Genomic DNA, 17872 nt, shown 5'->3' with positions numbered 1-17872 from the left:
TATCATTTTCCCTAGTGACTGCATCATTTTATGTTACCATCAGCCGTGCACAAAGCATTCCAGTTTCTCCACATCCTTGGCAACACTTGTTATTTTTCACTTAAAAAAATTTAATAACAGCTATTCTAATGGATGTGAAGGGGTCTCCAACACTTTCTGACACAAATTTTGTTTTCATTGTCCATTTAGATGATCTTTTAAAATATCCTTTTATTTTATTCCAAAGATTTTGTTTACCATCTTGCTTTAGCGGTTCACTCTTAACGCTCCTCCTTATTATCAATGACTGCAACCTTGACTTGATCTTAATCTAGAACAGCCCAGTCTCTGGCCTTTACCTCCTGTCTTTCAGCTCACTCTTAGTATTCCAACTTCTAAAATCCTGTGACCATACTGGACCTATAATTTCTTGATTTTCTCATCTTTGTCCTGTCTTTAGCCTCCACACACTCACTTTTCTTCTTCCCTGTCATCAGTTTCATAGATAATCATTAATCTCATTAACAGCATAGATATTCTGCTACCTTGATCTTCATTTGCTTTCAGTTCTCACTTGACAAAGCCAAAACCCTGTAAAATCAGACTCTCTGCCTACTTTGTGACTGCAGCCAGGAAGTTAAATACAACTGAATTATAAACCTCTGACATTTCCTGTGCTCCTTCTTTACATCGTTTAATTTTGTGCACTGTCACCATCTTTTACACTGTATGTTTGTTGCCCGTTTCCCCAATCGGAGCAGGCACACCATGAGTGAGGACTGGCATTTTGTCCAATTTTTTTCACTTCTATGCATCCAGGAAAGAGTGCTACAGAAGAATTTTTTTGTATATTGATGTAATTTGTCTATTCACGTGTATGAGTCATGCACTTGAAACAGATGGCACACTCAATAGGGTTAAAATGAAAATAAATTAACAAAAGGATACATTATAATGGGTGAACCAATAAGGGAGAGTGATCCAGAGATTAGCGGCCGGAGGAAGCAGTTACCACCCATAGCGCTGAAGGGACAAAGCAAGGAAATGATGTAGGTGAAGCAGTGTGGGAATTACAGGTACAGATCTGCCTGACTGTGAGAGACCTGCTGGGGCAGAGCAGGAAGGTGTACATCAGTATGCCACCTACTTCCTTCTCCCTAGTCAGGTCCTCAGCGGGTGATTTTCACTGGCAGAACCTAATCAGAAACTTGATGTGGGTGAAACAATCCTCCTGGTTGTGGAGGAGGCAGAGAAAGGTAGAGAATGAATTTGGGGGAACAAACCAAGAATAACCAGACTATCACTGTATCTTTCCAGGGGGTGAGTCTGTTCTTATTGGCCAAGTAGGACAATAAAAAACTGACTCTGAACATCTTGAACTTCTGATTTAAGGCTATATTAAAGTAAATGTATCAGAAATTATACATCTGAATGGATATTGATGGATTCAAAGTAATTGCTTTCCAGAACTATACATTTAATCTAACAAATCATTTCTCTTCTCAAAAGTTTTGAAAATTTATTCTTGTATTTAAAAAAAATCAGTTTCTTTCATCTGAATGTTTCAAAAGCATTGACTTGGAGGATAAGTTACATATTTTGTAAAGAAAGTCACAAGAAAGCAAATTAATAAAATGGGTGATCATTTCAGGAAATTATTTTTTATGGCAAAAATGAGGGAAATTGTATTAATGAGATTGATTCTCCAAGCCTTATGTAGAAGAGATCCTTCTATTTATAATTAAACTATATTGTACAATCATACTACATGTGACACTACAGTATCCAGAAAAAAATAACCAAAATTTTAAATCACTGTGTATTGACATGGCAGAGAACTCTAAAGATTTAAAGTATATTTATATGAATGTAAATTTCCAGTTTCCATATTCATGAAATTTTGACCAGTATTCTCATCTGAAGTGTCTCTTTGTAGTCATAAGCAGAAGCACCTTATTAACCTTTTGGAATTCATTAATGAGATGACATAATTAAGCTGTATTTTGATAATTAATTAAATATGTGTTCTCTTGGTGGTTTAACCAATGACTCTTTTAAAATAGGAAATGTTATATCTCTATCGTAAAAATATTTTCTCTGTACCACTCTTACTAAGGTAAAAAATACATTGGTCATATGGTAAACAAATTAAGGCAATGGACTTGGAATTGAATGTTGTTTCTGCTTCTTTTTAGCTGTATGATTTTGGTTTATGACTTAACATTCTCTAAAACTCAGTTTCCTTTTTATCTGTAAAATGAGAATAAATAGGAATCTATGTCTTACAGTCATGTGGGGATTAAAGTATATACTAAATGTAAAGCTCTCAGAGTATTGCCTAATTTTAATTTTGTCTTCATTTTGTGAGAAGAGCAGAATGGTAAATAGGTCCAGACTCCACAAATTTTAAACCATATAGTGCAACTGTGGAAATGCTGGTATTTATCTTCTAAATGTCTTTTCTTTCATAGTTTCAATTGGATTCAATTTAAATGACTACTAATTTTTCCCAGGAATATAAATTTAATTGGGAGAATGAGTGAATAAATTTAATTTGAGAGTAACAAATTCACTTTTTTTCATTGAATAAGTGGATTTTATTTATTTAGTATACTTTATTTCTAAATAATTTCTCTTTAAATTTACTTTTCCAGATAAAAATCTTGAGACAAAATTGAGCTTTCAAAATAAATCATTATATAGGCAGTATAACATTAAAATAGCCATAAACTAAGAAATTACTTGATTTAGAATTTAATTTTAGTTTTCTTACTTAGCTTTGGACAAGTTATGAAACATCCTGGGATTCAGTTTCTTTACCTGTAAAATAGGAAGGTGATTTCTATGGCCTCTTTTACGACTAACATGCATGGTCATTAAGAACATGGGTTTCAGATGTCGAGATATTCTAACCTGTTACCAACTTAAGTAACTTCCAGCAAATGACTTAACATATCTGTCTAAGCCCTGGATTCTTTATTTGCTAAATGTGATTAGTAGTATCGCCTATCACACAGATTTTGAGGATTAAAATGGATAATGTATATGAGGCATTTAAAATGGTTCATGAAACTTAAGTGTTTTAAAATACCCATTACAATAATGATAATATACTGATTCCATCAGCCATGACTTTTGCCTTCATTTTTTCTGTCCTCAACAAAGGATGAATTTTTTTAAAAAACTATTCATTCTGTCAGATAGCCCAAATGAAAATTAAGTTGGCGAGTTACTTTTAGGGTACAGTAGGTTGGACAATTATAATATTTTTATTAAGTGTGGGTTAATGGTCCTGAAATCTTGGTGGTTTTTTTGGATAGTGATGGTAATGTTAATCAAATGTAGTTTACTTCATAACTGACCAGCTTTTAATTTCTTATTTCCAATAATTGTATTTTTAGAATTACTTATTTTTAGCAAAATCATTTCATAAAGACATAAGGAAAGCAGGAGTAGTGACAGTCATTTTTTATGAAGCTGTACCTTTAGGGAGATATCCAGATTCCCTCACAATGACTGAAGGATTAGTAACTTAGATGATTCTGCTCAATGTATGATATGGTTCATGCCTCTGTTTATGGATGATGACCAAATTAACCACAATAATGCAGAAAAAGTAACTTATTTCTATGAAATACATAATAATTTTGCTTTAAATTCTCTAGAAATTTTATTTTGCCTTTTTATTCTAACTACATAAATGTAGTTAAAATACGTCTATAGCTACGTTAATAACCATATGGCTCTGTAGAAGACACGTATGTCACCTTCATTCATCATTCACATCATCCCTGAAAAACATGAATAGCAGTAAGTTAGTTTGGAGATTTATCATAGCTCTGGAGACACAGTGCATATATTTTGACAAATACTTATGTATAAGCTTATACATATACATAATCATACATATACATATTGCTTTCCTCCTCTCATATCTAGTATTATATCTAACAGAATCTGTTGAACTTAACAAAGGAGAATTTTATGAGATTCACCATTCTTTATAAAAATAAAAATAATCGAATTTTAGAACTTTTATTCCAAGGAACTATAAAGTTTCATTTGGTTATACATTAGCTGAATATCACCTTTATTAGGATTCCTATTTATTTTGTGCATCCTTCAATGTAACTTCTGGGAATCAGGCTTTCTCTATTTTCTATCCTCACTTTTCAAACTAATACAAGGTTAATAAAGATGTTCACAAAATCCCATTTCTAATTATTTAGTTATCAGTACCACTGATTTCCTTGGAGGCTACCAAGCCAACTATTTCCTTTCTTTATTTTTTCGTTAAATATCATTATAGTTTTTCTAAGCTCTAAATTGTATTTTTAACAATCTCTAGCATTTCATTTATTCTTTCAAAAGATTTTGAAGTTACACGTAGAGTTTAAGACTCTTCTTTTAAAATGGTCTGAATGTTTTAGTTAGAAGTGTAACATATGAATCTAAGAGTAATCTGTCACCTATGAAGATGTTTAACATTTTAATATAAAGACATATTGTACATTAGATTTTTTTATTTTGAAAGCTTTGTGTGGATGGAAAATTATTCTAATTTGTAAACTCTATTTTTAGTTGCTGCCTCTTCAAAATAATATAAATAACTTAACTGAGAATATATCAACTCCATACTTCTTGATTATTTATTGATACTGATTAAACTTTCAGGGTAAATTCCTTAATATATCTCTGTCATTATGTATGTACACATACATTTGTTTTGTCTGTTTGATGATCTCATCCCATTTTCATTATGTTGACACCTGCTGATTTTCTTTTTTTGAAGTCTACTTATATACACATGTGGTTACTTCAATTTTCTTTGATGAGTGTTTGCATACTTCTGCCAGCAAATAGGGTGTTTCTCAGTCCTGGTGTCAGCATCTGGTAGAAGACAATTAGCCAAAGTTCATACATTTTGTTTAGGGGTTCCTCAGGTTCCACAGCTGTCATGCTAAGCCCGTATGCTACTTTTAAGAACTTCCTAAATTTGAGTTGCTTTTGTCTAGTCTGCTTTTATGGCTTCCACCTTCTCCTCCCATGCTCTGACAAAGGTGAAATAGTTCTCAAGTCCCATCTCTCCTCACAGGGGCTTATCACCCTTTAGAAGTCTCACTAGCTCATGTATGTAATGGGCTAAAAATATTATAATTTGTAGATTATACAGGATTTTCTTGTTAGGGAGGTAACCATTTTTGTGTAGATTTTTACATCCACAATGGAAGCAAAGATATAAACAAAAATAGTCTTTCAAAATAAAATTACACTATTACGTAATAAATTTGAATCAAGTTTATTATCTTAATAATTTTCTATTATATATTAACAGGTTGAAGATGCTAACAGTTAAACCCAAGAAATTCCATGTTCTTAAGAGCTTCCCCATCAGTACCTTCGATCTATTTGTTAATATTAACAGCTAGTATATCTGAAGTGCCTACTATTTGTGGCACCATGTACATATTACATTAACTATAAGTACCCTATATCATTTTATACTACTGAAGAAGTTTGTATTGTTATCCTCACACGATATAGGAGACAATGAGACTTAGAATTATCAAACTTCTTGCTTATACAGCCATTAAGTGGCAGAGCTGGGATCTAAATCTGAAGGTTACCAGACTCCAAGTAAAAAATAAAGATTCTGTGAAGTCTAAAGAGGAAGAATTTGGAAAAGGAGGTCTTTGATTTGGGTTGAAGTAGTGTTTATATAGAGATACATTTATACAGTTAGTTGAGAACAGCATCTTTCTAGTAATGCAAGATCTGAGCATTTTAACTCCGTGCCCCTCCTTCCCAGACGCCCTCAGCAGTGGCATAATAACACAATATGCATTCTCATGGATAGAGAAAAGGAATTGTAAGAAAGCTTATTCTTTATTTTAATTAATGTATTAGGAATTTGGCTTATTATCCTTTGTTTTTGATTCATTAATAGAACTACTCATGTCATTTAACTACCAAATATAGCCAATGAAGTTTTTTTAAGTAGTGATTTTTCCAACTTTTTTTGTCCACTACCTATAGTAAGGCATGTATTTTTATTCATGATCCACTTCTTCTTTAAACCTGTAAATACATATATAATAAAGGCTTCGGAAAAAAATAGTTCCCTTTTCATATGTAATACATTTTCTGCTGCATTGTAGTTCATTTTAAAAGTGCTGATTGCAAGCCACTAAATTTATTTTTTTCTTGAGATATAATTGACCTATGACATTGTATAAGTTTAAGGTATTTAGCATGTTGATTTGATGCATTTATATATTGCAATCATGATTACCACCATGGCATTAGCTAAGGCCTCTACCATGTCACATAGTTATTATTATTTTGTGTGATTAGAACAATTAAGACCTAGTCTTTTAGCAACTTTGACATTTATAGTACAGTATTGTTGAATATAATAATAATGCAGGGCATTAACTCTCCAGACTTATTTATCTACTAGTTTCAAATTTGTACTCTTAATGAACATCTCCCCAGTTTCCTTACCCCAAGTTCCTGGCAACCACCATTCTACTCTGTTTTTATGAGTTCAGCTTTTTTAGATTCTAGGTATAAGTGACTTGTCTTTCTCAGTCTGACTTATCTCACTTAGGATAATGCCCTCAGGGTCCATCTATGTTGTCACAAATGGCAAGATTTCTTTCTTTCTCGTGGCTGAATTAATATTCCATGGTATATATACAGCACATCTTTATCTGTTCATCCATTGATAGACACTTAGGTTGTTTCCATATCTTGGCTATTATAAATAATGCTGCAGTGAACATGGGATGTATTTATCTTTTCAAATTTCTGTTTTTGTTTTCTTTGGATAAATAGCCAGAAGTGAAATTGCTGGTGGTTCTTATCTGTTTTAAAAATTGTTTAAGGAAATTTAAGACTATTTTCAGTACTGGCTGGGAAACAATTTACACTCCCCCAGCAGCGCACAGGGCTCCCTTTTTTACAACATCCTTGGGCAGTACTTGTATTTGTGGTAATAGCTATCCTAACAGCTGTGAGGTGGCTCACTGTGGTTTTGATTTGCATTTTCCTAATGATCAGTAATGTCATCTATCTTTTCATGTACCTGTTGGCCATTTGTATGTCTTCTTAGGAAAAATATCTACTCAGTTCCTTTGTCCATTTTTCAGTTACATTTTTTTCCTTTATTATTGAATTGTGTGGGTTTTTTTGTCACACATTTTAGATATTAACCCCTTATCGTATACATGGTTTGCAACTATTTTCTCCCATTCTGCAGGTTGCCTTTTCATTTTGCTGATTATTTCTTTTGATGTGCAGAAGCTTTTTAGTTTGAGGTAGTACAACTTGTTTATTTTTGCTTTTGTTTCTTGAGCTTTTGGTGTCATATCCAAAAGGATCGTTGCTAAGATGAATGTCAAGGAGTTCTGTCTCTGTTTTATTCTAGGAGTTTTAATGTATTAAGTCTTACATTTAAAACTTTAATTTATTTTGAGTTAATTTTTGTGATTCAAGTTTATTTTTCTCCATGTATCTGTCTAGTATTCTCAGCAAGCTTTGTTGAAGAGACTACCCTTTTCCCACTGAGTGTTCTTGGCTCTCTTGTCAATTATTAGATGACTGTCTATGTGGAGGTTTATTTCTAGGCTCTCTATTCTGTTCCATTTTGTTTGTGTTAGTTATGTCATGTAACTACCCCTATAAAATGCCTCATATATAATTCATATATAATAATAAACTTTCCTCCTTTACTTCCTTCCTCCTTCCCCCATTCCTCCTTTCCTTTCTGTGCTTACTATTATTAATATACAGTATATATACTGTTATTAATGTTACCCAGTTTATCTGCTTAACTAATTGATCTGACTAGTGATCTGCTTGGAGAGTCTTTTTTGCTCAGTTTTTTTGTCCAGCTTTGTATCCTCTCCAAAATCTTCCCTCTCTCAATTTTCATACTGTTAAAAACGTAGGGAAAAATACTATTTTTTCTTTGTAAATTGATCATTCTTTGGTCAAAAGTAAAGTAAAAAAAAAATTTGGTGGTAAACCGTGCTTTATTTTGTTTGTATCACTGAGAAACATGCTCTATTATAAAAGTTGTTTATCCCCTAAATGTCAAATTCACATTTGCTGAGCTATTCTTAAAGATAAATTTCACAGAATAGTTTGCTATAAGTTTGTAAAATTTAGGGGAACCATACTTCTGTGTGACCTTCAATAATATGGTAATTTATTTAAATATGCTTTACTAATTAAGAATATTTAAATAGAAGTGCACTTAAATTACTCTTACCAATTATCTGTATAAGAAATTATTGAAATGATCAATTACTATAATCAACAATTATTACTGAAATAAGATAATAAGCATCTTCAAAATACCAGCTGCCTGAATTTTCTGAATGTTCTTCTTTGGGGACTTAAATTTGTTCCCTAAGCATTTCCTGTTAAATTTATGGACCAAAATGTCCATACCATAACATAAACCAAAAGTCCCACTAATATTGTCACTACTTTATGTAATATATAAAAATATAATAACAAATTTCACTAATATTTTTAAGTAAAAACAATGTGGATAATGAGATAATGTGTGTAGAAATGCTTGCATGTTTTCACTAAACAAAACAAAACGAGATTCTTTTATCATATCTTTGTCAACCTTGTAAGTGTGACAACAACTGCACATTTTAAAAGATTATTTTTTACTTTAATTTTTATTGAAGTATATTTGATATACAGTATTATATAAGTTACAGGTGTACAATATAGTGATTCACAGATTTTAAAGTTTATATTCTACTTAGTTATTATAAAATATTTACTATAGTCCTTGTGTTTTCCATATAACATATTTTATAGTTTGTACCTCTTTATCCAGTACCTATACCCCAAATTGCCACTCCCCCTTCCCTTTCAACACTGATAACCACTAATTTATTCTCTATATCTGTGAGTCGTCTTTTTTGTTACATTCACTAGTTTGTTGTATTTTTTAGATTGCACATATAAGTGATATCGTAGTATTTGTAAAGACTATCTGACTTATTTTGCTTAGCATAATGCCCTCCAGGTCCATCTATATTGCTGCAAATGGTAAATTTTATCCTTTTTATGACTAAATAGTACTCCATTGTCTATGTATGTATGTGTATACACACACACACACACAATTGTTAATGTGTCTTTTCGAGTTGGTGGCAGGTTGGTTTGGATATATATCCAGTAGTGGAATTGCTGGATCATATGGTAGTTTTAGTTTTAGTTTTTCAAGAAACATCTCTACTGTTTTCCACAGTGGCTGCACCAATTTACATTCCCACTAACAGTGTATGAGGGCTTCCTTTTCTTCACATCCTCACCATTTGTTATTCGTGTTCTTTTTAATGATAGCCATTCTGAAAGGTGTGAGGTGATACATGAGTAGATTTTTTATAATAGGAAGTTATATATACACATGGATTTTAAAATCTATTTTTCTTATATAGTCAAGTTCAAAGAAAAGTTTGTAGACTATGTTCTCTACTTTGTGAGACAAGTAGTATTTTTCTTTCTTTCTGTATATGTGGCTCCCTTTGACTCTTGCTGTCTCTGCATATATACCAATACACACTGAAACAAATGAATACATGTTCAAAACAAAGATTGTTAAGTGTGTACACTAGAGCATTAGTGGTGGTTATTTATTGGAGTTTTATGTATTTCATACGTTTTTCAATTTTTTATTGTTTTAACTTTTATTTATTTAGTGCCCCACTCCTTCGTCAATTTGAGAATGTAACTCTTATTTTAATAAAATTACAGTCTATAATTATTGAGTGAAAAAGAAATAATTTAGTTTAATAAACCTACAAGCCTATTTGAAAAATCTAGTAGACAGTATCAGCAAATCCAATTTAAGAGCAAAGAAATTCAAAAGTGGGAGAAAAGAAATACAATAACAAGGATTATAAAAATATCTTAAAATAACCTTTTATAAAGAGAAAATATCTCTACATTATTTTCCCTTAAAATTATTTAATGCAACATAAAAAACCTGAGCAATAACTAAATAGTGATACAAACATTCAGTTAGATACAAATTTGATAATTACATTTATACAAAATTATTTGAAAAATGTTATGAAACAGGTTATATTTTTTCTCTAGTGCAGAAAAAGACTAGTACTATGCAAGCAGTTGTATGAGCACTACTATAATCTGTTGAGCCTAATAAAGTTAGCAAACATAAAAATAACATGGTAAATATTAGGTTAGAAATCTCATTTTAAGGAAATGGACTTGGTTGAGAGGTGTGAAATGAATTCTATACAAGTGAGGTTAAATTAAGCGACCAACTACTAAAACTGAATTGAATGAAAAAGAGGAATATGAGGTATTTTGGGAAACAGCATAGACCTGGATAGTAGGACACTTGGCTAAATTCTGAATAAACCTGAACAAATCACATAATCCTTTCCATGATCAATTACTTCAAAGAGAAAATCTGAGTTGCACTAGAATTTTGGTTTCACAGTTGAGTTCTCAGAGTTCCAGAAAATTGAGGATTCTAGATTAGAATAAGAACTACCTTGGTGTGTGTGTGTATGTGTGAGGTGGGGGTAGGTTGAAGGGAGACGGAGTAATTGAGGCTTCCATTCCCACTTCAGCCAAAACAAGTAAAATTTTACTCATTTTATATAGGATTTTTCTTTGTATAAATAAGGGATTTTTTCTTGATGGTCTATCCTTCCCCAAAATAATAGTCAAAATTGCAATGATGAAGATACTGGCTAGAGTTTTCATACAAGAACAATTTTTATCCCCTCTTGAAAGTCATTATAGCACATTCCTCCCCAACTTGGTCTAATAATTTATCCATAGCTTTCTGAACCTAGCCTGCTTATACAGGGACACATATTCTTATAATTCTCTTCTTTTATGACTTCTTGAACTCTCACCTTCTCTCCCTCCATGTCTATTGTCTCTCTTCTCTTCTCTTTTAGCACAAGTGAAAACAATTGGACTGTAGAGTTTTTCCTTATTCTATAACATAGTAAAATCTGAAGTTCAGATATAACCCTTCTTTGAATCTATTTCATTAGTTTCTCCCTTATCCTCTATTCATCCTCCATCTCCTGTAAGCATCTACTCTTACATTTTAATTTTATATTTTTTATTATTTTCTATTTATGTTTATAATTATTTTATAACATAAAATAGATAACCATGATTTTAAGAAAAAATGATTTCAAAGCTAATCTACTAACGTGTTCCCAGCTTTCGTTCTCTTCATCTAATCTTTAATCTGTTTATTCTAGTATCTACCTCCATATTTGTAAACTATATTCTTCAGATACTTTTTATCAATTTTATACATTTTAATTGATTTCCTACTATGGTAACAAGAATTTAGCTTGCTTAACCACTATCCTAAGTTCCTATTTAACCTCCCTTCCTTCTCCCAACTAAGTATATTGCAGTTTTTGATTAGACAAATACAGTGTTTGCCTTATACTGACTATGACTGGCTACTCTAAGACAGTAATGAGAGGTTCCCTTTCCTTTGTTGTTTCCAAAGTTTACAGCCTCTTTCTCTCTTTTTTCTTAATTTTCTATGTAATTTCTTCCTAAATTTAGAAGAGAATTGTAAAATTTCTGAATATTATCTTACACATCAACACACCAGGGACTGTACAGACTTTGTTTTTGTTTTTAGTTTTCTTGAAGACCTTCTTTTTGCCCCCTCCTTTTAATCCTATGATCTGGACTAGTGATTCCACATTATGTCCTTCTCTTTCTTGGTTTATATCATATTTTATGGAGAAGAAACTCCAGGATTTCTGGAGGTAAATTTTTGATGATTTGCTTATCAAAAATCATCTGCATTATACTCATGCACTTAATTGATTATTTGCCTGTTTTCAGATTTCTAAGTTAATTTTACCTTTAACATAGGATGACATTGATATATTATTGTCTTTTAGCTTTCAATGCTGCCATTCTTTTAATCCTTGTATGTTGCCTGTTCTGTTCTCTCCGGAAGTTTCTATCATCTCAATGTCCCTACTATCCTGAGATTTCATGATACACTGCCATACTGTAGTGTTGTAGGACTTCCCAGGCATTTTACAAACACTTTTATTCTGAAAATTAATGTTCTTAAATTCTAGGAAATTTATTTAACCCTTTTCTTAATAATTGTCCCTCTTTTACTTCTGTTTTTAGATTTTCTATTATTTAGCTTTTGATATTTTGGGGCTGATGCTATAATTTCTTTAGTTTTTCTCTTCTATTTTCCATTGATTTAATTTTATTCTGATTTTAAATATTTTTTTTCTTAGTGCTGTCTTCCATTCTTCAATGTGTATAACAGGGCTTGTGAGTGGAAGTTTTTTTATCATAGGAAATTCTGTCTGACACTTTTCACTTGGAGTCTGAAGAGTTCACTATATTCTTCAGAAAGAATGTCTCCAGTTCCCACTTAGAGGATATAAACTTGGCTTTCAAAATTATTGGAACATGATGGGATGAGTGACTATAGGTGTTAATACTGAGGGGGAAAAGAGATGAATGAGCTTTAAATTTCAGCATTCTCTGTCTCCAGATGTTAAAGCTAAGTGATGATGGAATGAAACTAGCCATAGAAGCAATTTGAAAATTAGGGATTATAGCTATTTCAAGAGCACAAATAATGTCCTTGACGGTTGAATTTGAAGTGATGTTGAGAAATCAAGTGATAATATCAACCAGCTGAAGATGATACATGGGCATAGGACTCTTACTTAAGCAGGACTAATATTAAAGTTTACAAGATGCTGTGTTCATCACTAATTGCTTTTGGTTATCTTAAGCTGTGTGTGACTATTGTAACATCTAACAGTATTGTTTTTCAGTACACACTGATGTCTGAAAAGTAGAGCATGCCTAGCCTGTTTATCCTCTTAAATATATATATTCTGAGGGTTATTAATAGTAGATGTTATCGCAGAGTTTTATCTTTGTCTAAATATACCAAAAGAACGAAAATACTAGAGACACGATTTAAGATAGAAATACACTGGCAAATTAGTGGAAAGACTTATCCACTTAAGCTATTAATATAAAGACTATGGAGCCTTATTTTCACATGAAATGTTTAGTAGAATCAGAACATCAGGGCGGCATGCACAGAGGGCATTCTTTCTCAGCAACGAGGATTACCCTCTGCATTTGGCCACTGCTACAGTTTAGATGTTCGCTGTGATGCCATCTGTTAAGGTTGATTGTGCAGTGACCTTAGGCAGTCTGAAACCTGTTCAGTTGAGCCCGTATGTAGAGTTCTGGGTGGGAACCAGGAGGACAGATGGTAGGGTTGGAGATGAGGAACTTGTTTGTTACAGCTGATGAAAATCATTCTTCTTGCCAAAGCCATTAAATGTGATATCCTTGGCACAGCATTTCTCAACAAATAGAGTGTCCCACTTGGTGGGTTAGCTGCAGGTGAACTGAAGCATTCAACAGTCTCTATTTAGGTTTGCCTAGTTCTTCACTTTAAATCTCTGATGTCCCAAGACTAAGTCAATGTTCAGCAGCAGGGCACTCTGTGCTCAGTTAAGTACAGCATTTCACATATGTAGTTTTTAAAATATACATATACAGTGGGTAGGGCAAACTGAACTATAATCCTGCAGCTAATTAAACAAGTTTATACATATCTTTAATTGAATGGCACCAAATAGAGAAGAAAAACTTCTGTAAGACTGAATAAAAACTTCAAGTAAACCAACTCATTTTTCATAACCATAAGACTTCTCAATTCCAATTTTTAAGACAATATATTAAAATCATTTTACAGGAGATAAATATGTATATGATCAGACAAGATAATTATTGCAAAGTGGTTTTTACAACTTGGAAAGTAGGAAATTTTGCCCACCCACACAGGATTTCTTTCTCCATATTTGACAGCCCTAAAAATGCTACTCACTTGTAGAATTCATATCTAAGCTACATAAACAAAAGAGTAATTTTAAAGCATTCTCTTCAGCAAAGAATGTTTAAAAAGTCAAAATTCAACATGAGAAAAGTGACTAGTAGAAATTATATCAACTTTTAGAATTAAAAAGAAAAAGTATGGAAGCCTTTCACTAACCAAATCTGTTTTCTTAGAAGTTTCATTTATAGCATTATCAGACCTACATCTTATTTTAAAGATAGTCAGGGAGGTGGCATGACAGCAGTCTGTGGGTAATGTATTTCAGGAGTCTGTATTTTCAACAATACATCTGCTACCAGAGAAATACATACTTCATTTTATTGTTTATAGAAATACCTTTGTGTATAGTGTTATGCAGCCTGTTTGCCCTTTGGTTAATGTAAGTTTGAGACCTTCCTGTCAGTGCATTGAGTTCGTCCTTGATTCTTTTGAACGGCTGCATAAATAGCAGCCACAGGGTGGAAGGCATGTGATTTAGCTGCTTAGGTCCACGTGAATGGACATGCTATTGGCTTCAGTAAGTTTTCCTCTCCCTTTGGTTATTATTATTGACCATGTTGCAGGGGTATTCTTATATATTCTTTTTGTGCCCTTATTTGAATATTTTCTAAAAAAGATACATAGAAACCTGATTTTACTGTGGAAGAATAGGTGAACATTGAATATTAATATTTCTGAATCTCTGGCCAAAGTGGCTCTACCAGTGTAAACTCCTGGCAGCTGTGTATGAGATGACCAGTATCCTGCAAAGTTGAAAACAAGTAATCTCAAAAAATACTTCGATTTTTGCTAACTAGAGGCATGATGAATATATATATATATATTCATGGTTTTCATTTATATTTCTCTATCAATATGAATATGCTGCTTTTCCCCTTTTAATTGATTAATATGAGACACTATTTGTTTATTCATTGGTATATGTGTATATTCAATAAATACCTCTTGGCTACCTATTAAATTTTTTTTATTGAAGTATAGTCAGTTTACAATGTTGTGTCAATTTCTGGTGTACAGCATAATGTTAGAGTCATACATATATATAGATATATTCCTTTACATATTCTTTTCCATTATAGGTTACTACAAGATATTGAATATAGTTCCCTGTGCTATACAGTAGAAGTTTGTTGTTTATCTGTTTTATAGATAGTAGTTAGTATCCGCAAATTGTGAACTCCCAATTTATCCCTTCCCACTCTCTTCCCCCACTGTAATCATTTCTTGTTCTCTATGTCTCTGAGTCTATTTCTGTTTTGTAAATAAATTATCTGTAGTTTCTTTCTTCATGCTCCCCATATGTGATATCATAGGGTATTTTTCTTGCTCTTTCTGACTTAATTCACTTAGAATAACAATCTCCAGGTCCATCCATGTTGCTGCAAATGGCATTATTTTATTATTTTTTATGGCTGAGTAGTATTCCATTGTATAAATATACTACAGCTTCTTCATCCACTCATCTGTCAATGGACATTTACGTTGTTTCCATGTCTTAGCTATAGTAAATACTGCTGCTATCAACATTGGGGTGCATGTATCTTTTCAAATTGGAGTCTTCTCCAGATATATGCCCAGGAGGGGGGTTGCTGGATCACATAAGTCTGTTTTTAGTTTCTTAAGGAATTTCCATACTTCTTTCCATAATGGCTGCACCAAACTATATTCCCACCAACAGTGTGGAGGGTTCCCTTTTCTCCACACCCTCTCCAGCATCTGTTTGTGGACTTTTGAATGATGGCCATTCTGACTGGTATGAAGTGATACCTCACTCTGGTAATTAGCAATATTGAACATTTTTTAATGTGTTTATTGGCCATTTGTATGTCTTCATTGGGAAATTACTTGTTTAGGTCTTCTGCCTGGTTTTGGAATGGGTTGTTTGGTTTTTTTGTTGTTGTTATTAAGTTGTACAAGCTGTTTGTATATTCTGGAGATTAAGCTCTTGTCAGTCGCACCATTTGCAAATATTTACTCCCATTCTGTAGATTGTCTTTTTGTTTTGCTTATGGTTTCCTTTGCTGTGCAAAAGCTTATAAGTTTAATTTGGTCCCATGTGTTTATCTTTGCTTTCATTTCTATTGCCTGGGCATACTGCCTTAAGAGAACATTGCTATGATTTGTGTTTTCTTCTAAGAGGTTTAAAGTGTCTTGTCTTCTGTTTAAGTCCTTAACCCATTTGGAGTTTCTTTTTGTGTATGCTGTGAGGGAGTATTCTAACTTCATTGATTTACATGAGGCTATCCAACTTTCCCAACAACCACTTGCTGAAGAGACTCTTTTCTCCATTGTATATTCGTGCCTCCTTTGTCGAAGATTAATTGACTGTAAGTGTGTGGGTTTATTTCTGGGTTCTCTATTCTGTTCCATTGATCCATATTTGACTACCTGTTTTGTAGTAGGCACTGATTATATAATGGTGAGCAAAGTTGAGACACTGACTTCTCAGAACTTACAAGACAATGAGAGTTTTAAAAATAAACCAGTTTTATTGATAATTACTATTTTATGTAAAATAAATCTTCTCTGTCTCTGATTATTTCCACTATGTGATTTTTCTATTTTTTTTTTTGGCCTTTGATTTTATTTAAGATACGTAATTTTATGGTTCTTTTGAAAGAACAAGCTGTTTTACATTGTATTAATATATTACTTAATTACAGGTATTTCTTGCTGTTATAATATTTTTCCACAATTTAGATTTATGTATTTCATGTTGTTCTTTCTCTAGCTTCCCTAACTGAATGTTTTGTTTTATTTTTTCTTGAGTGTGTTTTTACCTCTAAGCTTATGTTTAAAAATTATTTTTTCCATCCCATTTTTTTTCCTTGAAAATTTGGTTATTTATTTCACTTAATTTTTATTAAATTTTGCGGTCAGGGACTCTCTAGATGTTGTACTCATTGTGTGTACCCAGGATGCAGTTTGAAGGGGCTTGAGGACCAACTACAAGAAAAAGGAAGAGACAATAACACCACACTGAGTCTTATGACCTAGTCTTCAAGACGCATACCATAACTCTGCCTTATTCTAGTCCTCAGAAACAAGTCACCAAATCCAGTCCATTAAATACAAACAGGCAGGGATCATGACAAGCCCTCCCTGATATACACTTCGATATACTCTTCCAAAGTGTATATCGAAATTTTGGTTTTCTAAATTTTTGTGAGAGTAAATTGGAGACATTGTGCTCCTTTACGTCTAAATATTTTGGCATGTAATTCCAAAGAACAAGGACATTCTTTTACATAACAGTAGTACCACTGTCAAAATCAGGAAATTTGATGTTAATACAGCAGTGTTATCTACAACTCTAGCCAATATTCAGATTGCATTACTGTCTCAATGATACCGTACCTTTTACAGGTTTAGGCTGAAGAATGCAAAAATTCCAATGTAACATTCATTTTAGTCATGCTTCTTTAGTCTCTTTTAATCTAGAATACCCCTCAATTTTTCTCTTTCTTGACTTTGACGTTTTGAGAAGTGCAGGCCAAGTATTTTGTATACTGTCCCTCAATTTGGTTTATCTTATATTTCCTTTTTACTGAAATCAGGTTATGCATATAGGCAAGAATACAATAGAAATGGTGTTATTTACGTTTGGAGACATATCAGTTTGTCCCAGTAAAATAATGATGTCTTTAATTCATTTTGAGTTAATTTTTGTGTCTAGTTAGTAAGATAGTGGTCCAGTTTCGTTTTTCTTGCATGTGGCTGCCCAGTTTTCCTAATACCATTTAATGAAAAGAGACTGTTCTATCCCCATTATATATTCTTGGCTTTTTTATCATAAATTGACCAAAAAGGTATGGTTTATTTCTGGAATCTTTATTACCATTCATCTATGTATCTTTTTATGCCAATATCATATACTGTTAATTACAATGGCTTTGTAATGTAGTTGGAAATCGGGGACCATGACGCCTCCCAATTTATTCTTTCTTAAGACTG

General features: G+C 32.5%; 1 long non-coding RNA gene across 1 annotated transcript in view; it reads right to left on the bottom strand.

The window, feature by feature from the left end:
- Positions 1-3594: 3594 nt before the first annotated feature.
- LOC105094197 (uncharacterized) overlaps positions 3595-17872 on the bottom strand; it is a 1056246-nt gene continuing 1041968 nt past the window's right edge. The window contains exons 22-23 of the long non-coding RNA XR_004137286.2: positions 4699-4869; positions 3595-3770 (exon numbers count right to left, since the gene is read on the bottom strand). This is a non-coding gene — a long non-coding RNA (uncharacterized LOC105094197). The remainder of the gene's footprint in view (positions 3771-4698; positions 4870-17872) is intronic.

This window comes from Camelus dromedarius, chromosome 5 (assembly GCF_036321535.1).
Source record: "Camelus dromedarius isolate mCamDro1 chromosome 5, mCamDro1.pat, whole genome shotgun sequence".
Lineage (NCBI taxonomy): Eukaryota > Metazoa > Chordata > Mammalia > Artiodactyla > Camelidae > Camelus > Camelus dromedarius.
This window is presented reverse-complemented; position numbering and strand designations above follow the sequence as displayed.